The sequence below is a fragment of the Triticum dicoccoides genome, chromosome 1A (assembly GCF_002162155.2).
Source record: "Triticum dicoccoides isolate Atlit2015 ecotype Zavitan chromosome 1A, WEW_v2.0, whole genome shotgun sequence".
NCBI classification, from domain to species: Eukaryota; Viridiplantae; Streptophyta; class Magnoliopsida; order Poales; family Poaceae; genus Triticum; species Triticum dicoccoides.
This window is the reverse complement of record NC_041380.1, coordinates 587,781,512-587,804,110: the sequence shown is the minus strand read 5'-3', so window position 1 is coordinate 587,804,110 and position 22,599 is coordinate 587,781,512.

Genomic DNA, 22,599 nt, shown 5'->3' with positions numbered 1-22,599 from the left:
GGAAATACTTACGCTACCTTGCTGCATCATCCCTTCCTCTTCGGGGAAAACCAATGCAGTGCTCAAGAGGTAGCAAGAAGGATTTCTGGTGCCGTTGCCGAGGAAGTCTACGCAAAAGCCAACATACCAAGTACCCATCACATACCCTTATCTCCCGCATTACATTATTTTCCATTTGCCTCTCCTTTTCCTCTCCCCTGCTTCACCCTTGCCATTTTATTTGCCCTCTCTCTCTATCCTCCCTCTCTTTCCGCTCGCCTTTCTTCCGCCATGTCTGAATCAAAAAGGGTTGGGGGTTCTCTCCAGAGTTTTAGTACTTTGGACAACCCTTCTATTCTCGCTAAGCTTATAAATAAGGATACTATGGAAAAACCTACCGGAGTTATCAATGAGAGTCTTAATAATTTTGATGAAGATGATTCTGGAATTTTTCGTTATTTACTTGATGAATCTTTGAAAGATGCTTGGTATAGACTATTAAGGATCAGGGCCAGTTATGTTCCTCAATATCAAATTGAAGTTTACATAAAAAGCTTTTATATAGCCCTTCCTTCTTCTCTTAAGCATGTCTTAGATTATATATTTGAAGAAGGTTTTCTTGAAGGGGATGTCGTAGACACTTATGAAAAAATGAAAACTATACTTGGGCACCCCATGAATGAGAAAGTTGAATCCACATCTCTTTTGCTCTCTTACCAAAACGAATCTATTAAAGAGATAATGGCTAGCCTAGATACAAATTTACGTAACATACTTAATCTTTCTTCTACCATTAATAGCCATGTGCTTTATAAAAATAGAAGGATTAATTCTATAGATAGAAAGTTTGCTCTTTTCTTTCCTAATACCAAAGATGGCAATACCTAGATCTATTCTTGCTTGTTATGCCTAGCTAGGGGCGTTAAACGAAAGCGCTTGTTGGGAGGAAACCCAATTTTATTTTTATTACTTGCTTTTTGCTCCTGTTTAGTAATAAATAATTTATCTAGCCTCTGTTTTGGTTGTGTTTTTTTGTTTTTAATTAGTGTTTGTGCCAAGTAGAACCGTTGGGAAGACTTGGGGAAAGTCTTGTTGAACTTGCTGTAAAAAACAGAAACTTTAGCACTCACGAGAACTACTGCCAGTTTTATTTGGAAAGTGCTATTTAGTTAATTATTTTTTCATATGATTAATAGATAAATTCCTCACGTCCATTAATTTATTTTATAATTTTTGGGCTTCCAGATCTTGCGCTAGCTACAGATTACTACAGACTGTTATGTTTTTGACAGATTCTGTTTTCCGTGTGTTGTTTGCTTATTTTGATGAATCTATGGCTAGTAAAATAGTTTATAAACCATAGAGAAGTTGGAATACAGTAGGTATAACACCAATATAAATAAATAATGAGTTCATTACAATACCTTGAAGTGGTATTTTATTTTCTTTTGCTAATGGAGCTCACGAGATTTTCTACTTTAAGTTTTGTGTTGTGAAGTTTTGAAGTTTTGGGGAAAGATTTGATGGATTATGGAACAAGGAGTGGCAAGATCCTAAGCTTGGGGATGCCCATGGCATCCACAAGATAATCTAAGGACACCTAAAAGCCAAAGCTTGGGGATGCCCCGGAAGGCATCCCCTCTTTCGTCTACTTCTATCGGTAACTTTACTTGGAGCTATATTTTTATTCGCCACATGATATGTGTTTTCCTTGGAGCGTCTTGTATTATTTGAGTCTTTGCTTCTTAGTTTACCACAATCATACTTGATGTACACACCTTTTGAGAGAGACATACATGATTTGGAATTTGTTAGAATACTCTATGTGCTTCGCTTATATCTTTTGAGTTATATAATTTTGCTCTAGTACTTCACTTATATCTTTTAGGACACGGTGGTCGATTTGTTTTATAGAAACTATTGATCTCTCATGCTTCACTTAGATTATTTTGAAGTCTTAAATAGCATGGTAATTTGCTTAAAATCCTAATATGCTTAGTACACAAGATTAATAATAAAACTTTCTTATGAGTGTGTTGAATACTATGATAAGTTTGATACTTGATAATTGTTTTGAGATATGGATATGGTGATATTAAAGTCATGCTAGTTGAGTAGTTGTGGATTTGAGAAATACTTGTGTTAAAGTTTGTGATTCCCGTAGCATGCACGTATGGTGAACCGTTATGTGATGAAGTCGGAGCATGATTTATTTTTTGATTGTCTTCCTTATCAGTGGTGGTCGGGGACGAGCGATGGTATTTTCCTACCAATCTATCCCCCTAGGAGCATGGACGTAATACTTTGCTTTGATAACTTGTAGATTTTTGCAATAAGTATATGAGTTCTTTATGAGTAATGTTGAGTCCATGGATTATACGCACTCTCACCCTTCCACCTTTGCTAGCCTCTCTAATACCACACACCTTTCACCGGTATCATACACCCACCATATACCTTCCTCAAAACAGCCACCATACCTACCTATTATGGCATTTCCATAGCCATTCCGAGATATATTGCCATGCAACTTTCCACCGTTCCGTTTATTATGACACACTCCATCATTGTCATATTGCTTAGCATGATCGTGTAGTCGACATCGTATTTGTGGCAAAGCCACCATTCATAATTCTTTCATACATGTCACTCATGAGTCATTGCAAATCCCGGAGGCATTCATATAGAGTCATATTTTGTTCTAAGTATCGAGTTGTAATTATTGAGTTGTAAGAAAAATAAAAGTGTGATGATCATCATTAGAGCATTGTCCTAGTGAGGAAAGGATGATGGAGACTATGATTCCCCCACAAGTCGGGATGAGACTTCAGACGAAAAAAAGGAGAAATAAAAGAGGCCATAAAAAAGAGAAAAGGCCCAAATAAAAAATGATGAGAGAAATATAGAGAAGAGACAATGTTACTATCCTTTTACCACACTTGTGCTTCAAAGTAGCACAATGATATTCATAGTAGAGAGTCTCTCATGTTATCACTTTCATATACTAGTGGGAATCTTTCATTATAGAACATGGCTTGTATATTCCAATGATGGGTGTCATGGGTTTGTCACGGCAGATGTCCTTGTGAAAGGACTTAGTCGTGGAGCCATCGCAACGGGTTAGCTTAAAGGGGTTAAACCGGACAAGGGGACACGGGGAGTTTATACTAGTTCGGCCCCTTCGATGAAGGTAAAAGCCTACATCTAGTTGTGATTGGTATTGCTAGGGTTTCGATGACCAGGGAGCGAATCCGCTTTGACTTGCTCTCGAGTTGTTGTCTGTCCCTAAACCGCTGCCGGGTCGTCCCTTTATATACATAGGTTGATGCCCGCCGGTTTACAGAGTCCTGAAGCCGGATCATAAACGTGTCCGGTTCGGTCTCTTTACTTCCTATCTTACAATGCAAGTTACATAATAAGGTCGGTTTACATCTACAGGCCTTAACTCGCCTTTGGGACTTGGGCCTTCATAAAGCGCCATCATTCTTACGTCTTCATGGGCTTCTAATCTTCATAAAGTTAATCCGGCTACTCCTGGCCATTTCATGTCCAGTAGTAATATCCCCAACATTAGGCCCCAGATTGGTTTGAACTTGTTCATGTCAATCTTCAACACTTAGAAAAACTCCTCCTTTGCATCTTCACCTTGATCTTGTAAACCGTCGTGACGTCATACTCCAGGAACATAAAAAACTGCCCTGACGTCATCTATTCGTTGAAGCCGAAGATTAGTTTCATTAATGCATATCCAATCATCGAGGCGGCACCATTATTAACTATCCATTTTTGAGCTCCTCGATTCCCGCAGTTGTCGCTTTATCGCTTCGCCTTATAAATAGGACCATAGGTCCTTCTTCTTTTTCCCCTTCGTCTCCTTCACTTCTTCTTCCTCCTCGTGACGTCTCTGCCCCTGAGCGCCGCCGCCGTCACCGAGCTTCCCCTCTGCTTCGACAAAGGCTGCTGCATCGACCTGATCGTACCAAGAAACGCGGTGATCCTCCGCTGCTTCCTCCTCTGTGAGTTCTTTCCCTTTCCCCTTTTGTAGATCTATTGAAGGTTCATTCGTTCTTCGAAGTTTATCAAAGTTCATCGGGGCTCCAGTACGGCTCTGTTCCTCCTCATCTATGGATTTAAAAACTTTACGCTTGATATATTGCGCGCAAATAGCTTACTTTCTGCTACCAGAACAATCCTTTTGTACGCAAAAACCGATCTGAAGCATTACGAACTGCTGTGGGTCCAACCCTTATTAGGTCAAAATATTCTTGCTTTCCTGTCTTCAGTAGATCCAAAACTTCCATGCCGTGTTGCGGAATCTGTTTCTCCTTACTTAGTCATTTTACCTTGGGTCTGTATCCTCTTTACCATGTAGGCGGTTTACCCTTGTAAAAACAATCTATCTCATACCATTAGTCCCCTGGTAAACCGGCAAACCTCCTTTACATTCATTGTAACAATCTGGTTTAACAACACATGTATACCCTTGATATAACCTTGTCATTCATTATTGTACCAGTCTCCGGTTTACATTATTTCATATATCTGTATATTTTTAATCCATTGCATCTAGCGTACCACCATGAATGATTTGCAAACCGGCATTTCTTTTTCAGCTTTTCGTTTCACAATGGCCAAACAGTTTTTCGCTTGCAACTGGGCTCCTTCCCGGGTCACCGAAGAACAGTTGAACGGAATGGTCAATATCGGTACCTTGCCCAAGAAAACTGAAATTCGATGGCGAGTTTCGGGAACAGAGAATCCTCCTACCCCGAGGCAGGGTGAGGTAGTGGTCTTTGTTGACCACATAGGCCGTGGTTTCAAACCTCCCGGGTCGAAGTTTTTCCGAGATGTGCTTGCCAGTTTCCAACTCCATCCTCAAGATATCGGACCCAATTCGGTGTCCAATCTATGCAACTTCCAAGTCTTCTGTGAAGTATACTTACAAGAAGAACCAACTGTTGAGCTGTTCCGGGACTTTTTTCATCTGAACTGGCGTACATAATTTGTAAATGGTCCCAACACTGAACTTGGTGGTGTCTCTGTTCAAAAGCGGAAAGAAGTTGAATTTCCTCATGCCAAACTGCACAGTCACCCTAAGGAATGGAACCAGACTTGGTTCTAATGCAAAGATACCTCTCCTGAATATGAGAACCCTCTTCTAGGCTACCGTGATCACCGGCTTTCCAACACTCATCCGATGCCGCAATGCTTAAGTTCTGTGGAACGGGCCAAATATGCCCCTCAACTCGCCAAGCTCCGGGCCTTTATGGCCAACGGTTTAACAGGCGTTGATTTTCTGCGTTGCTGGATATCTTGGAGCGTCTTGCCACTAAGCCGCCGCCCAGGTTTAATGTGTGAGTACACCGGTGAATTAGAAGACCCCCAACGCCACATCAACATTCAGTTAACCGATGAAGAGGTCACTGAAAGCGTCAAGAAAATTTTGAATGAACCGGAATCAGTCTGTCGCCAAACTGGCTTGAACCCCTTCTACACTCAAAATAAACCGCCTGCTGTAAGCATTATGCTTCCTTTTTGTCTTTGATATCTTTAAATTGTTCAACTTGTAAACTTCCTTCTGTTTGTGTATAAACAGGGTGATGATCCCTTTTGGAAGCACAAATCCGCAGATAAAGCGGCAAAGCCATCCCGTCCCAAAACCAAAGCCGTCAAGCGAACCTCAAAGCAAAAAATAGCCGAACATATCAACATGGAACTTGATGAAGATGCAGAGGAACCGGAAGTTGAGGTAGAACTTGACTCCCTTGGCTCCCTTTTCATGCATCTCATTAACAATGATCTTTATCAGGAGGACGTAGAAGGCAGCCAGGCTGATGACGTAGAGGTAATTACCCTTTCCTTCGGTTCAGACTCTATGCCAACACAAAAAACCCGTCAAGCGGTCCGGAAAGTAAGCTTTTCTCATCCTCTTGCTGACTTGGATCCAACATTTATTTTTGAAGACGCAGCAGCATGAAGCTCGCCGGACAACCCGGCACAGCGGCCAACAGGTCACTTTGGCCGGTTTACCTGACACCCCGGTTCGGAAGCGCCGATCTGAGGTCTCCCCCACTTCTAACAATTCTTATCCCTAGGCAGGTTATTTCAAACAACCTCTTAATCCGCCTGATTCCAATTATCAGGTGACACCTCCCTCATCCTCTGGCGAGTCAACAGCAACCCAACTCCCTCCTCTCAAAACTGTAGCTGGGTAAATACTCAAAACCTTTCTTCGAATGTTTTACATATTCTGAGTAATATGCTAAATTTTCACCTCTTTTATTTTTGTTTGCGGAGCCAAAGCCAGACCCAGCAAAAAAGCTCGGGTGAACAATCCGTCTGAAGACCAGGTGGTTCTTGAACAGGAGCAAACAGATGAACTGGACCAAACTCGTGAACCGGAGGGTCCCCGTCCTGACGGTACCTTTGATCACCCACCCCCTCAAGACCGGAATGTTAATGAACAAACTGAAGCTGATACTGATGTTCCTGATACTGAACCGGAAGCTCCAATCCAGGCTAGTATGGTGAGAGTTACTGGCACTCCAGCATCACCCACAAAAGCTACTGGAGGCCCAGGAGATGACGTTATCATTAGTGGCATGGGCCACAACTCTCCTGGCCATCCTGTAATCTTGGCCAAACATAGCACCAAAGAAGAGTGTGCTGCCTTGGAGAAGGGTAAATGGAGCACTGAATTTTCAAGTTATGCTCATCTCAGCGCTGAAGAACTCCATTCCGGTTTTCTAAACTGTCTGCACTCAAACCGAGATTATGAGGCCGGTTTGGTGAACTTAATGAAGGAACGCTGTCGGTGTCAAAACCGGCGGATCTCGGGTAGGGGGTCCCGAACTGTGCGTCTAAGGCGGATGGTAACAGGAGGCAGGGGACACGATGTTTTACCCAGGTTCGGGCCCTCTTGATGGAGGTAAAACCCTACGTCCTGCTTGATTATTCTTGATAATATGAGTAGTACAAGAGTTGATCTACCACGAGATCGGAGAGGTTAAACCCTAGAAGCTAGCCTATGGTATGATTGTATGTTGTCCTATGGACTAAAACCCTATGGTTTATATAGACATCGGAGGGGGCTAGGGTTACACAGAGTCGGTTACAAGGAAGGAGATCTACATATCCATATTGCCAAGCTTGCCTTCCACGCCAAGGAGAGTCCCATCCGGATACGGGACGAAGTCTTCAATCTTCTTTCTTCATAGTCCAACAGTCCGGCCAAAGGATATAGTCCGGCTGTCCGGATACCCCCTAATCCAGGACTCCCTCAGTAGCCCCTGAACCAGGCTTCAATGACGATGAGTCTGGCACGCTGATTGTCTTCGGCATTGCAAGGCGGGTTCCTCCTCCGAATACTTCATAGAAGATCTTGAACACGAGGATCGTGTCCGGCTCTGCAAAATAAGTTCCACATACCACCGTAGAGAGAATAATATTTCCACAAATATGATCTGCTGACGTACCCCGTAGCGTGGCATCACACCATAGACAGGTCTTTATTCGAATCATTTTTCATAACCTGTCTCAGCGTGTTTCGCGAGGCGGTTTCCTTGGCACTTATTGTCTAAGCAGAGATCGTGTCCCCTTATTACGGGATTCCCGTCAATACGGACGTGGGTAACCGAACCGCGCCATCAATTATAGTGCTCGGGGATAAGCGAGTTTTACCAGGCTGGTGGGGGCACATAGTTTCGTCCGCCCTTATAAAAGGATAAGGTTTCACCTTTTTCTACCCACGCTTCTCCCTCCTTGTTAATCCATTTTCGTGCACTCGAGCTCTAGCACCCAAGTCCACATCCTTCTCCTCAACTCTCTCCAAACATGTCCGGAGCAGGAGGCAAGTGGATGGTCTCCTCCGTCACGGAGGGACACATCAAAAAACTATGTGGGGCCGGATACTTAGCCGCGGATATCGCGCACCGGCTGCCAGCCGTGGGGCAGATCGTCCCTACCCCGAAACCTCACGAAAGGGTGGTTTTCCTCCCCCACTTCATCCGCGGACTGGGGTTTCCCCTCCATCCATTCGTCCGCGGCCTTATGTTCTATTATGGGCTGGACTTTCATGATCTGGCCCCAAATTTCATCCTCAACATCTCGGCGTTCATCGTCGTGTGCGAGGCTTTCCTCCGCATCCGGCCCCACTTCGGCCTGTGGCTGAAGACCTTCAATATCAAGCCGAAGGTGGTTGGCGGCCAACAAGCATAATGCGGCGGAGCCATGGTGGGCAAAATGCCCAACGTTATATGGCTCGAGGGCTCCTTCATGGAGACCATAAAGGGGTGGCAATCGGGGTGGTTCTACATCACCGAGCCGCACAACACCAACAGGGTGGAGGCCCCTGAGTTTCGGTCCGGAATCCCCACGCGGTTCACTTCCTGGAAGGAGAAGGGGCTGTCCTGGGGCTCATCGGTGGAGCTGGACGGACTCCAAAAGTGTATCCGGAACATGATAAGCAAGAAACTTAAGCTTGTCGACATAGTCCAGGTCATGCTCTTCCGCTGGATCCTCCCGTGTCAACAACGGGCTTTCAACTTATGGGAGTTCGACCCGGCCCAGCATCAGACTCTACACGAGCTCTTCGACACGATGCATAAGGACGTCTGGAAGGTGTTGTTCAAGGGCGCCAAGGTCCTCCATTCTCTTACCGAGGACCGCGGGCTAAGCGCGAAGCGCCCGGCGAATCCGGTAAGTTCTGTACATCTGGTAGGGTATTTATTTCCCATAGCTTAACCATGTGCGGGGTCTGAGCTCCCATACCTTTGACAGGACTGGGTGGAGACATCAGAGCAGATTAAATGTCTGGCCCCTCTGCCCGAAGATCCTGTGGACGCTCTCCTGACAGAGATGCAGACTCCGGCTCCTTATGAGGTGCCGGAGAAGACCAATAAGAAGGCTACAGGAATTCGAAAGAGTTCCCGGCGCCAGGTGGTATCGGACACATCGTCTGATAACTCCAGGACGCACTCCTCCCGTGAAAACGAGGAGAAGGAAGATGAAGATTCTCCCCCTCCAGCCAGGGGAGACAAGAAAAGGAAGGCCGCCCCAACCGGGGAGGCCGAAGGGTCCAAGAAGGGAAGGACTCTCCTTCCGGACTGCTCCACCACCACCGCCGACGACGAAGACGAGTGGCTGCTCAGGGCCAAGCCCCTGGCGAAGTCGTAAGTATTCGGATACCAGAGTAACTCATAGCATACCTTTGTTGCACTGCTTCTCCTAACGTCGAATATGATTATGCAGTCCGCCCCGAGCACATATCGACGTATCTTCGTCGGACGGTTCCTTGGACTCGTCGGACATGAATAGTGATACACTTCCAACCGCCTCCTCCCCTTGCCCTATGGACAATGCCGAGGTATTGTCACAAGGGGCACCGAGTCAGGGGGAGATAGTCCCGGAGGTGCCTCAAGGTGACTGTCGGTGTCAAAACCGGCGGATCTCAGGTAGGGGGTCCCGAACTGTGCGTCTAGGCGGATGGTAATAGGAGGCAGGGGACACGATGTTTTACCCAGGTTTGGGCCCTCTTGATGGAGGTAAAACCCTATGTCCTGCTTGATTAATATTGATGATATGGGTAGTACAAGAGTTGATCTACCGCGAGATCGGAGAGGCTAAACCCTAGAAGCTAGCCTATGGTATCATTGTATGTTGTCCTATGGACCTAAACCCTCCGGTTACAAAGGAGGATATATACATATCCGTACTGCCTAGCTTGCCTTCTACGCCAAGTAGAGTCCCATCCGGGCACGGGACAAAGTCTTCAATCTTGTATCTTCATAGTCCAATAGTCCGGCCGAAGGATATAATCCGGCTGTCCGGATACCCCATAATCCTGGACTCCCTCAGTAGCCCCCGAACCAGGCTTCAATGACGATGAGTCCGGCGCCCAGTATTGTATTCGGCATTGCAAGGCGGGTTCTTTTCCAATTTCCAAGTGTTTGTAAGCAGTGTCCGGCCCCATAAATGTTGTACCTCTTGGCCTCTGTGCCCAATAAGGGCTATCTCCCATGCGTTGAATGAATACGAGGCGCCAGGGCATTTTTACATTTGCCCCCTAGACAGATAAATAAATTGTCTATTAAAGGGATAGGGATTCTTAGATCCGATCCACACCATCTTCCCCTCAGCGAGAATCCATTAGAGCGCGTTTCGGAAAGATCCATTCCAGCATGGCCGACCTCCGCAGCTCCTCCTCCCGCCCCCGTAGCCCTAAGCTCGGTGATTGGGAGAGGCGTTCAGTCCCACACAGTCGATTGGTCGAACTGCAGACCAAGGGATTTCTCCCTCCGGCGTATATGGTGCCCGTTCGAGCCGGGCTTGCCACCTACAATGGCGGGGAGCAAGCGGAGAGCTTTCCCTGTCCCTCCATGGGGGAACGGGTCTGGCTCATTCCTTATTTACTAAGGGGACTCGGATTTCCAATCCATCCGTTCCTCCGCGGGCTCCTGGAGTTCTACGGCCTCCAATTACGCAATTTCACCCCTGCCTCCATTCTACATATCGCCGGCTATGTTGCTCTCTGTGAGTTGTTCCTGGGCTACGAGGCTCACTTCAAGCTGTGGAAAAGGCTATTTTCCTCGTCCCTCACACACAGAGGGAACCACTTTATCAAGTGGGCGGAGCCAAAATATGGCGCATTGCCGATACCGGATACCTATCCGGTACCCCGAAGAAGTCGTCTGAAGACTGGCCTTCAGAATGGTTTTATATGGAGGACGTTCCCCTTCCGGACCCTGTTCGGCGGGGTCTTCCTGAGTTCAACAATGCTCCTCTGAAGAAACGCCGAAGTTGGCACCCACGGAGCCCCTAGGTGGAAGACAACAAAGCAGTCCTCTATCTGATGAACCGGATCAAAGCACTGGCTCAATCAGGATTGACAATAATCAAAGTTATGTCGATTTGCATAATGCGGGGAGTGCTACCACTTCAATACCATGGGCACCCCTTGTGGTGTTTCAACAGAGCGGATGACGCCACCCGCTACGGGCGTAAGGGCTCGGGTGATGCTGCCGCTTTAGCAAAAATTCTGTCCGAATTGTTCAAGGGAGAGGAGGAGGAGTTCACCTGCATCAAGCCACGGGATGGATTCTCCATGTACAATCCTCCAAGTTAGGTAAGCTATATCCCCTTATTTCCATTTTCCCGCATTATTTGTCGTAAGTATTCACCTTGCCAGTTTGCGGCAGGAACTGCGAAAATCCATAAAGGAGGTCAGCAGCCCCTCTCCACAACCGGAGGACCCTGACCGGGCCCTCGACTCCGGACTTGAAGAAGATCCGGTTATCTTCGTGGTGCTGATAGACCGGCAATTCTATCTGTTAAGCTGCGATGACGCCATGGTGGCCATTACGGCCGACTATCCCGGACTGCTCCCTGCATCGCACGTAAGAAAAACCAAAATCCCAACTCCAAAAACTAGGATCCCCTTTTAGACACTTCACCCACCATATACACATGGCATTTTTATACAGGGAAGGCATTTGGGACGCCCTGCCGAACCCGCAGCAACTCGCCAACAAGAGGCGCCGAGGCCGGGTAGGCCAAAAAGGAAGGCGGTCAGGATGGAGACGCCGGCGCAAAGGTATAAAAAACCCCGCTCCGTGGTTGTCGTCTTTCTCAAAATGTAATGACGCCCGTGTTTCTTTAATAGAAAAAACGCTCACCGGAACATGTCCGACGATGTTGCTGATCACGCCTCCACCAGTTGGGCACCAGGACCGGACATAGAGGCGGAAGCCGATATGGGGCAGGCGCCGGATAGTCCCCCTACAGAGGATGCGGATAGATTATCCGCTACTAACTCAGAAGTGGAAAGCGCCATGAATCATAGGCGCCGCCGGGCCGTACTCCGTGACGCTTGTTTCTCACCAGAGGCATTTGATGCCTTTAATTCCGGAGAGGCGTACCTCCGTGCTGCTCAAGATGGTCTAGCCAAAGCCACGGATCAGTATCTAAAGGATGTACGGGTAAGTAAATCTGGCGATTTATATGTATCAGTATCCCCTGAGACTTGAAACAGTTAGCAGAACTGATTTAAGGATCATCTTTATGGTGCAGGTTCTTACAGAGAAGAATACTAGGCTGTCCCAGGAGTTGGAGGAATGCAAGACCCAACTGCGGGCCGCTGTTGCCGCATTGTAGGAACCGAAAAAGCCTCCCGCTAGTAACATTTACTTTAAAGAATGATGGTTACCATGTAGTATGTGGCGTGGCTGCAGATCTAACAATAGATTTTGTAGATGAATCCAGAGAAAATCCGGAGCACCAGCATGTCGTGCGACAGCTAGAGGCTGGCAAACACGTGGTGGCTGAGGTTAGGCGGGAGAAAAACAATCTCCAAGACGCCAATGTCAAGCTGAGCGTGGAACTAAAAGACGTTCGAGCCTAGCTTGCAGACTCCGAGAAGGAGAAAAGGTGGCTTCGGCGCGGCATTTTCAGTAAGTGCTTGAACGAATCCTTTTGAAGGATTCCGGTGAAGAAGCCGACTAATAGCGTTATGTCTGTAGGTATGCTGACGGGTCGTCCTGCGGAGGAAATGCCCGGGTCTGCAGGTGATATTCTATCCGAGCTCTCGCATCTGCACGAACAAGTTCAGCAGGTGATGCAAGGTGTTGCCCAGGCCTTGTGGCCATCCGCCTCCCTTCCAGAAGGCGTTGCAGAGCTTACGGAGAAGCTTAAGGGAGCACGGCAGCGCTTCCGATTATGGAAGATATCGGCCTGCCGACAAGGTGCCCGAGAAGCCTGGGCCATGGTGAAGACGCGGTACACCAAGGCTGACCCAAATCACATGGCCGAGGTCGGACCTGTGGGGCCCAACGGAAAAGAGATCCCCGTTAGCTTAGTTTATGGGCAAGTAGAATTAGCCGCAAAGTATTCCCAACAGGATTGTAGGCTAGACCGCCTGTTGGATGGTATAGAGGAGAAATTTAGTCAGTCTGCATGACTATGTAATTAAAGTGGCATGTATAATGCCTTCTAGCCGGATTGTAGATCATTTGTCATGGCGGACCTTTTCGCTTCAACCTCGGGACCCGATAGTGCGGAGTGTATCCGAATACCCGCTCAGTTATATAAGAACCGGGGTATGCGTGGAGACCAGGCGTAGGGGTCATTGGTGCTTGAACAGACAAGTGCCTAACTAGTTATGTTATATTACATGGGTAGTAAGAAACATCTTACAGGAAGATTAGTTCCGTTAAGGGTTCCTTTCCCTGGGTAAGCATGCCCTAAAGTGCATGTCCGGACTGCGATAGGAAACGCAGGAAAAAACATCTGGGGGCAGATAAGGAAAATAAATAAAAATCAACTTTTGTTCGCTGACCGAATATTCCCTTAAGAACGTTAGCTTTTGGCTTCACCCAGTCTGAGGTACACATCCGGCTGATCCGGCAGTAACAATCACAGAGGTGCTCCCCTTATGCCCTAGCCGAATTAACAGGAACGTAGGGCATAAATACAAGAGCCAGGCAACCCAACTTGGCCAAAACTTAAGTCATATCGATGCATATAATGGCAACAAAAGGTACATGTGGAAGCATAACACATGTGCGGGGCACGAGGCCCAAATAAATAATCAAGCTTCTATGAAAGAAGCCCCCAGGTATGATGAGTGCGGCTAGCGCATCTGTAATGTGCAAACGAGGCGCAAGTTGGCCTTTGAAGGCCTAGAGAGAGAATAAAAGAAAGAAAGAAAAACAAGACAGATAATTTATAAAAAATGGACAGAGGAAGGGGACGAACACGGGGTCCGGTGCTAGGCGTAGACTCTTCGGAGCCTGGCCGCGTTCCATGGGTTCGGCTCGAGTCGATTAGTCGATGCATCCCGTAGTCGGTACGCTCCACCGGTCAGAACTTGGTCAATAATAAAGGGACCTTCCCATTTGGGCTCGAGCTTGTTCTTTTTCTTATCCGGCAGGCGTAGAACTAGTTCGCTAATGTTATAAGTCTTGGCCCGCACTTCTCTGCTTTGGTATCTGCGAGCCTGTTGCTGATAAAATGCGGAACGGGCTTTTGCCACGTCGCGCTCCTCCTCCAAGGTGTCCAGACTGTCCTACCGATCAAGCTCGACTTCTCTTTCTTCGTACATGCGCACTCGAGGTGAGTCATGAATTATGTCACAGGGCAAGACTGCCTCTGCGTCATACACCATAAAGAAGGGTGTATATCCAGTACTACGGTTCGGCGTGGTCCGTAGCCCCCAGAGTACGGAGTCGAGCTCCTCTACCCAGTGCGTGTTAGACTCCGTTAAGGACCGCACTATCCTGGGTTTAATGCCGCTCATTATAAGACTGTTCGTGTGCTCCACTTGACCGTTGGTTTGTGGGTGATAGACCGAAGCATAATCGATCTTGATGCCCATTTTGCTGCACCAGAGTTTTACCTCATCGACCGTGAAGTTCGTGCCGTTATCAGTGATGATGCTGTGGGGGACGCCATAACGGTGTATGACCCCGGATATGAAGTCTATCACCGGTCCGGATTCGGCTGTTTTAACAGGTTTGGACTCTATCCATTTGGTGAATTTATCCACCATGACCAGTAAGTATTTTTTCTTGTGGGTTCCCCCTTTAAGGGGTCCAACCATGTCAAGCCCCCAGACCGCAAAGGGCAACGTAATGGGGATTGTTTGGAGGGTGGTGGGTGGCATGTGGCTTTGATTTGCAAAGAGCTGGCAACCGGCACAACGTTGGACTAAGTCCTGTGCAACTTCCCGGGCCGTTGGCCAATAGAATCCTGTATGGAAGGCCTTGCTTACAAGAGCCCGGGCTGTGGCATGGTGGCCACCGAGTCCGGCGTGAATTTCTGACAAAAGGTTCCGCCCTTGCTCTTCGGAGATGCACCTTTGAAGGACTCCGGTAGTGCTTTTTTTGTACAATTCTCCCTCATGGACCCTGTAGGCCTTGGACCGCCACACTATGCAGCGTGACTCATTTTGGTCCTCCGGAAGTTCATGTCTAGTTAGGTAGGCCAGGAATGGTTCTGTCCACGGGGCAATGATGGCCATTATTACGTGGGCTGAAGGTGTTATTTCGGTGGCGGAGCCTCCGATTGTGTCAGAGTGTTCGGTATCGGGTATTTTGGCCGGGTCCGGGCTGTTGTTACCAATGTCCCCTTCCCATACTACGGATGGCTTGAACAGCCTCTCCAAAAATATGTTGGGGGGACCGCATCGCGTTTGGTGCCGATGCGGGCGAGGATATCCGCCGCCTGATTGTTTTCCCGAGCCACATGGTGAAATTCGAGCCCCTCGAACCGAGCTGACATTTTTAGGACGGTGTTTCGATAGGCTACTAATTTTGGATCCTTGGCATCAAAGTCTCCATTTATTTGGGATATTGCGAGGTTTGAATCCCCACGCACCTCCAGGCGTTAAATGCCCATGGAGACTGCCATCCGAAGACCATGCAACAGAGCTTCATATTCGGCTGCGTTGTTGGAGTCTGTGTACAATATTTGTAGTACGTACTGAAAGGTATCTCCGGTTGGGGATGTCAGGACGACGCCAGCCCCTAGACCAGCCAGCATTTTAGAACCGTCGAAGTGCATGATACAATTGGAGTATGCGCCATACTCTTTAGGGAGTTCGGCCTCCGTCCATTCGGCGACGAAGTTGGCCAATACTTGCAACTTAATAGATCATCGAGGTTTGTATGTTATGTCGAATGGGAGGAGCTCGATGGCCCATTTGGCAATCTAGCCTGTAGTGTCACGGTTGTTTATAATATCATTAAGTGGTACTTCCGAGGCTACTGTAATCGAACACTCTTGAAAGTAGTGTCGCAGCTTCCGGGATGCCATGAATACCGCATAGGCTATCTTTTGATAATGTGAGTACCGTGATTTGCATGGAGTGAGGATAGTGGATATATAGTATACCGGCTTTTGAAGAAGGAATTTATGTCTGTCCGCTTCCCGTTTGACAACAAGCACTGCGCTAACAACTTGATGAGTTACCGCAATGTACAACAACATTGGCTCGCCGATGTTTGGCGCGGACAGGATTGGGTTGGTTGCCAAAATGGCATTTATTTCTTCCAATCTGGTTGTGGCCGCGTTCGTCCACTCGAAGTGTTCGGTGCGCCGAAGGAGGCGATAAAGAGGTAAAGCTTTTTCTCCTAAGCGGGAGATAAAGCAGCTTAGAGCCTCCACGCATCCAGTTAACTTCTGGATTTGTTTAAGGTCTGTTGGGGTAGCCAACTATGACAAAGCTCGGATTTTGGCCGGATTAGCTTCAATATCTCTACTCGAGACAATGAAACCCAGGAGCTTTCCGGCTGGTACGCCGAAAACGCATTTTTCCGGATTGAGCTTGATGTCGTATGTTCGGAGGTTGTCGAATGTGAGCCTCAAGTCGTCTATCAAAGAGTCGACATGTTTGGTTTTGATGACCACATCGTCTACGTATGCCTCTACTGTTTTGCCGATTTGTTTCTCCAGACATGTCTGAATCATGCGCTGATATGTTGCACCGGCGTTTTTGAGCCCAAAAGGCATTGTGTTGAAACAGAAGGGACCGTATGGTGTGATGAATGTCGTTGCGGATTGGTCGGACTCCGCCATCTTGGTTTGGTGGTAACCGGAGTATGCGTCAAGGAAACACAATGACTTGTGTCCTGTGGTAGCATCAATAATTTGATCGATGCGGGGGAGGGGGAAGGGATCCTTTGGGCAAGCTTTATTGAGGTCCTTGAAATCGACACAAAGGCGCTAGGATTTATCCTTCTTTGGTACCATCACCAGGTTTGCTAGCCAGTCCGGGTGTTTTATTTCTCTGATGAATCCGGCCTCCAATAACTTGGCTAGTTCCTCTCCCATGGCATGTCTCTTAGGTTTGGAGAAACGCGAAGAGCTTGCTTGACCGGCTTGAATCCCTTTAGGATATTGAGGCTATGCTCGGCCAGCCTACGTGGGATTCCTAGCATGTCTGAGGGATGCCAGGCGAATATGTCCCAATTCTCGCGCAGGAACTCTCGTAGTGTGGCGTCCACGGCGGGGTTTAACTGTGCCCCGATGGAGGCTGTTTTTGCAGGGTCCGTTGGGTGGACTTGGAATTTGACTATTTCATCCGCTGGTTTAAAAGAGGTGGACTTGGATCTCTTGTCGAGTATCACGTCGTCCCTGTCCACTGTGGAGCATAGCATGGTTAATTCCTCAGCCGAGAGGGCTTCGGATAATGCGCCGAGGGCCAGTGCGGCTATTTTGTTTTCGGCACGGAGTGCTGTGTCCGGATCACTAGCGAGAGTGATGATTCTATTGGGCCCGGGCATTTTGAGCTTCATGTACCCGTAATGGGGTACGACTTGGAAGATTGTGAACGCCTCCCGTCCTAAAAGAGCGTGATAACCACTGCTGAACGGGGCCACCTGGAATGTAATTTCTTCGGACCTGTAATTATCCGGCGTGCCGAATACCACATCTAGTGTGATTTTCCCAGCACAACGTTCTTCCCGACTGGGGATGATTCCTCTAAAGGTTGTGCTACTTTGCTCAATGCGGTTCTAGTCTATTTCCATCTTTTGAAGAGTTCCCTCATAGATGAGGTTTAATCCACTACCGTCGTCGATGAGTACTTTGGTGAGTAGAAAGCCGTCCACGATTGGGCTGAGGACCAGTGCAGCTGGTGCTCGGGCTGTTCGGAATTTAGGTTCATCACTGGTATTGAAGGTGATAGCCGTGTCACTCCATGCATATATTGCTGCCACATGGCAGATTTCGGCAATGCTGCGGAGTGTTCGCTTGTGCCTATTATTTCAAGCGAAGGTCTCAAAGACTGTTAATACTGTATTGCTATCCGTGGGATGGTGCTCTGCGGCATCTGGGATGAGAAGATCCTCGCCGCTTTTAGCCACCTGCCGGAGTATCCAACATGCTCTAAGGCTATGTGTTGGTATGACGCCCTCTGTACTGTGAATTTTACAGGGTCTATTGAGCCATCCCTCCAGTATGGTTCCATGCCCTGTAGAGGGTTTTTGCTTTTTGGTAGTTGACCCGGGTGTCTTTTGATAGTGCACCCTTTTATTTCGGACTGGGTTCGTATTTAGGGCCGGATTATCCCAAAATTTTGTTTCGGTTTTCTAGGCACTTTCCATCGCACAGTACTTTCGTACTATGGACGCCAAGTCAGCGAAGCGTGATATCTCACGGCGATTTATGGCGTTAAGGATTCCCTTGTTCGTGCAATTATTGCAGAAAAGTAAGATTGTGTCTTCCTCGCGACAGTCCTTAACCTTGTTCATCGCAAGGAGGAATCTGGCCAATAGTGATGTACTGTTTCCTAGGGCTCTTGCCTGATGTGGGAAAGATCGCTTATGTTTTGGTGGGTGCGTGGAATTGAATCCGAACCCTTACCCGATCTGGGATCCAGGGGCCGAGGGATTTCCAATTTTGGAAATTCTGGTTCCGGGGTGTTGCCCGATAATCCTGGCCCGCTGCCTGACTCTAAGTTCAGGGATTGGACACTGTCCTCCCACTAACGGGTATCCGGCTCGGAGAGCTCAGAAATCCGGACATAGCTGGTCCTCAATATGGAGGAGAGATCTCCGTATTGTTCCTCCACCACTGCAATATGATGGGTGACCGGCGGAGAGTTAATCTCCCTTTGATCGGGTTTAAGCCCAATCCGATCATAGTCCGTAGCGACTCCCAGGGCAGTGATGCGATCCAAGAGCTCGTTTAGGGAGGCGAGCTCCATTGGATCCATCTGTTCGGTGAGTGCCGATTTGACGTGGAGGCTGTTTTCGATGACCCGAGAAGTCATCGTCGACGCGGCGGCCAAACATGCGATCATAATGAAACCGCCTAGCCGGAGAGTTTGGCCGTCAGCCAAAGCTCCCCCAACAGTAGTATTGTCTTTAAAGACGAGACGAGACATCCTTCCTTCTGGCGACGGCACAGTGGAACTCTCAATGAAAGCACCAATGTCGGTGTCAAAACCGGCGGATCTCGGGTAGGGGGTCCCGAACTGTGCGTCTAGGCAGATGGTAACAGGAGGCAGGGGACACGATGTGTTACCCAGGTTCAGGCCCTCTTGATGGAGGTAAAACCCTACGTCCTGCTTGATTAATATTGATGATATGGGTAGTACAAGAGTTGATCTACCGCGAGATCGGAGAGGCTAAACCCTAGAAGCTAGCCTATGGTATGATTGTATGTTGTCCTATGGACCTGAACCCTCTGCTTTATATAGACACCGGAGGGGGCTAGGGTTACACAAGGTCGGTTACAAAGGAGGAGATATACATATCCGTATTGCCTAGCTTGCCTTCTACGCCAAGTAGAGTCCCATCGGGGCACGGGACGAAGTCTTCAATCTTGTATCTTCATAGTCCAATACTCCGGCCGAAGGATATAATCCGGCTATTCGGATACCCCCTAATCCTGGACTCCCTCAGCGACCTTCCGGACTCTAGGAGCAAAGGGAGCAAGGCTCCCGGGGGCTCCAAGTTCGGCCCTCAGCCGAACACCGCGCCGAAACCTCCAGTGGTTCCGGACTTGGGCAGGAGGCCCCCTTCCAAAAGGGGCAAGCCATCCGTGCCGGTAACCTCTGTCCATCTAGAGGTACCGGACGACCTGCTAGGAGCGCTTCACGGCGCTTCCTTCGACGAAGAGCACCACACTATTATGAGTGCGCTGATCAAGAAGGTTCAGTCCGCCAAGAGCGGACTGACTGAAGCCTGTGCCAGCCTTCTAACACTACAGGAATCAACTATTTTGCCGTCTGCCACGGCGGACGGCAAAGGCATGAACGGCGGACGGCAAAGGCCTTTCTCGTCAGCCGCGGACGGAAAAAGGCTCCGGCAAAGTAGGCTACGATAAACAGCTACTTTGCCATCTGCTTCCTGGCGGCTGACGGCAAAGGCCCTTTGCCGTCTATGGCGGACGGCAAAGAGAGCGGACGGCAATAATTGCGCTGTCAGTCCGTTAAGTGGCTAACGGCAGGCCACGTCAGCCGTATGATGGCAAACGTCCGCTGACGGCAAAATTTCTAGTGTCTTTGCCGTCCGCCGTATGATGTCATCTACACGTCACTACATGGCAGGTTCTTTGCCGTCTGCCACTGATGGCAAAGTGCAGGTTCTTTGCCGTCTGCCACTGATGGCAAAGTCTTTGCCGTCTGCCACTGTAGGCAAACTGACCAAATGGGTCAGCTCCCAGGAAGCACAGCTGGATGCCATGTGTCTTCTTTGCCGTCCGCGGCAGACGCGTGCTTAGTATTATACCCCTTGAAGTATCCTGGACGTTGTGGATCTGGCTCGAGAGCGTTTAACGGATCCAGGGTCTGTTGGCCTGTCAATGCAGGTGGTGCAGAGTTTTTGACAACTCTACCCCTGATGAAGTTCTTCTTGTCTTTCCTGAACTTATGGCGAGGATCCAGGAACTGTCTATGCATGTCGAAGCAAGAAAACTTGCAACCGGCCTGAAGCCAACGAAACTCAAGAGCTCCCTTGCATGTGGGGCACGGGAACCTTCCATGCACACACCAGCCAACGAATAGCGCATACGCCGGCAAGTCATGCGTCGAGTACATGTACCAGACACGCATTATGAAGTTCCGTTTGCTAAAGGCGTCGTATGTCTTGAACCCATTATCCCAGGCTTCTTGCAATTCGTCCTTAAGCGGCTGCATGTACACATTCATATTTTTGCCCGGATAGTTGGGTCCTGGAATTATTAACGTCAAGAAAATGTTCTTTCTTTGCATAATCTGTCCGGGGGGGAGATTGAGTGGAAAGACAAATACGGGCCAACAACTGTATTGGGCTGCCGTCATACCAAACACACTGAACCCATCCGTGCTGATGTCGACTCGAGGATGCCTCGGATCTGCCGCTTTGTCAGCATGTAATTCATCAAACTTTTTCCACGCAACACCATCCGATGTGTGTACAATCATCAGATTCCCATGTGCATCTAGTTCGGTTCTTTTGCCTGTTTTGTGCCATGTCATTTGTCTGGCCATCTCTTCGACCATGAAAAGACGTTGAAGTCTTGGTATGATTGGCATATACCGAAGAACACTAATGGGGATTTTGGTCTGTGTCTTCTCACCCATACCGTTGTCTACCACAATATACCTGGAAGACTTGCAAATGGGACAATAGTTCAAGTCCGCATAGTCAAGCCTAAATAAGGCACATCCTTTCTCATAGGCATGTATCTTCTCATAGGGCATCTTCAGTGCACGGAGGATTTTGTCCGACTGGTACAGGTTTGCAGGCATTACATGGCCTTTGGGTAGAAAGCGTCCAAATACTGTCATAATTGCGTCATAGCATTCTCTGCCCAAGTTGAACTGAGCCTTCAGAGCCATTACTTGTGATATGGCATCCAACTAACAAAGCTCAGTGTGCTCGTGGAGCGGACGTTTCGAAGACTCCAACATTTCATTGAAGGCCTTTGCATATTCCTCCATCTCCTCGTCCGAATCCCGAGCATCATCATAGCCTTGCACCATGTTTTCCATCCCGGTACCATGCTCGTCGGTGCGACGACGATCCACCTCAGCTCGGTCACGTTGGGCAGACTCACCATGAAATGTCCACACCGTATAATCGGGCGTAAAACCACTCTTCTGCAGGTGTTTGCCCATTTCAGCCGCTGTCTGCTTTTCCCAATTGCCGCACCGGAAACAGGGGCACCAGGTTTTCTTTTGGCCATTTGCAAATGCAACTTGCACAAACCCCTTAGTTTTTGTGAACCATTCAGCGCTCCATTTGTTCTGACCAGTGTGACCGGTATACATCCAAGCACGGTCACTCATCTTGACTTTCAGAGCTACTGACACACAACAATTATATATGTAATTCACCATGTATATATTCATTAGTTGATCTACTTTGTCAATTTTATTACGTCCATGCAACCTACACTCTAATAGTTAATTATAGGTCCTAATCCCACCCGTGTATGTGTAGATTGGGTTCATTTTCCCATGCTATGCTCTGGATCCGACGCAAAATTTCGGCAGCACCTCCCCGCTATTCTCCTGATACACATCTCTGCAATAAACAGAGAGGATGTGTACCTGGAGAACAACAGGGGAGGCACTGACGAAATATATGCGTCGGATCTGGAGCAAAGCATATGGGAAAACGGACCCAATCTACACATACTCGGGCTGTCCATGGATAGCGTTGGACAATTCGAAAGAATCAAGGTTATAAATATGCAAATGCATGCATATTTATAACTATGACGCTTTCGAACGGGAGACACATATTGGTTACGCATACTGATGATTCAAGACACATATATAGCTAGCTATCAAGTTTCATCGGAATAGATCAAATAATTAATGGGGGAGGAGGACTTGTCATTTGTGCTCACCCACGAACGAAGGGGCAGAGCTCGTCAAACGCACGGCGAGGTCGTCGAACACCAAACCTCGCAGCGATGAAACAACTGCACATTTAAAACTACACGATCAACACAATTATATATGATGTTTTTCATAACAAAATCGAAAAATATATGACCTAACTAATAATTCATAAATATATGACCCCGTCGGCCTCTGGAAGGCCAAAGAACACCTTTTCGGGAGGTGTCGGTGGTCGGGGTGTCCTGCCGGTGTCGGGGTGCCGTGTCGGGGTCGGGGTGCTGTTTCGGGGT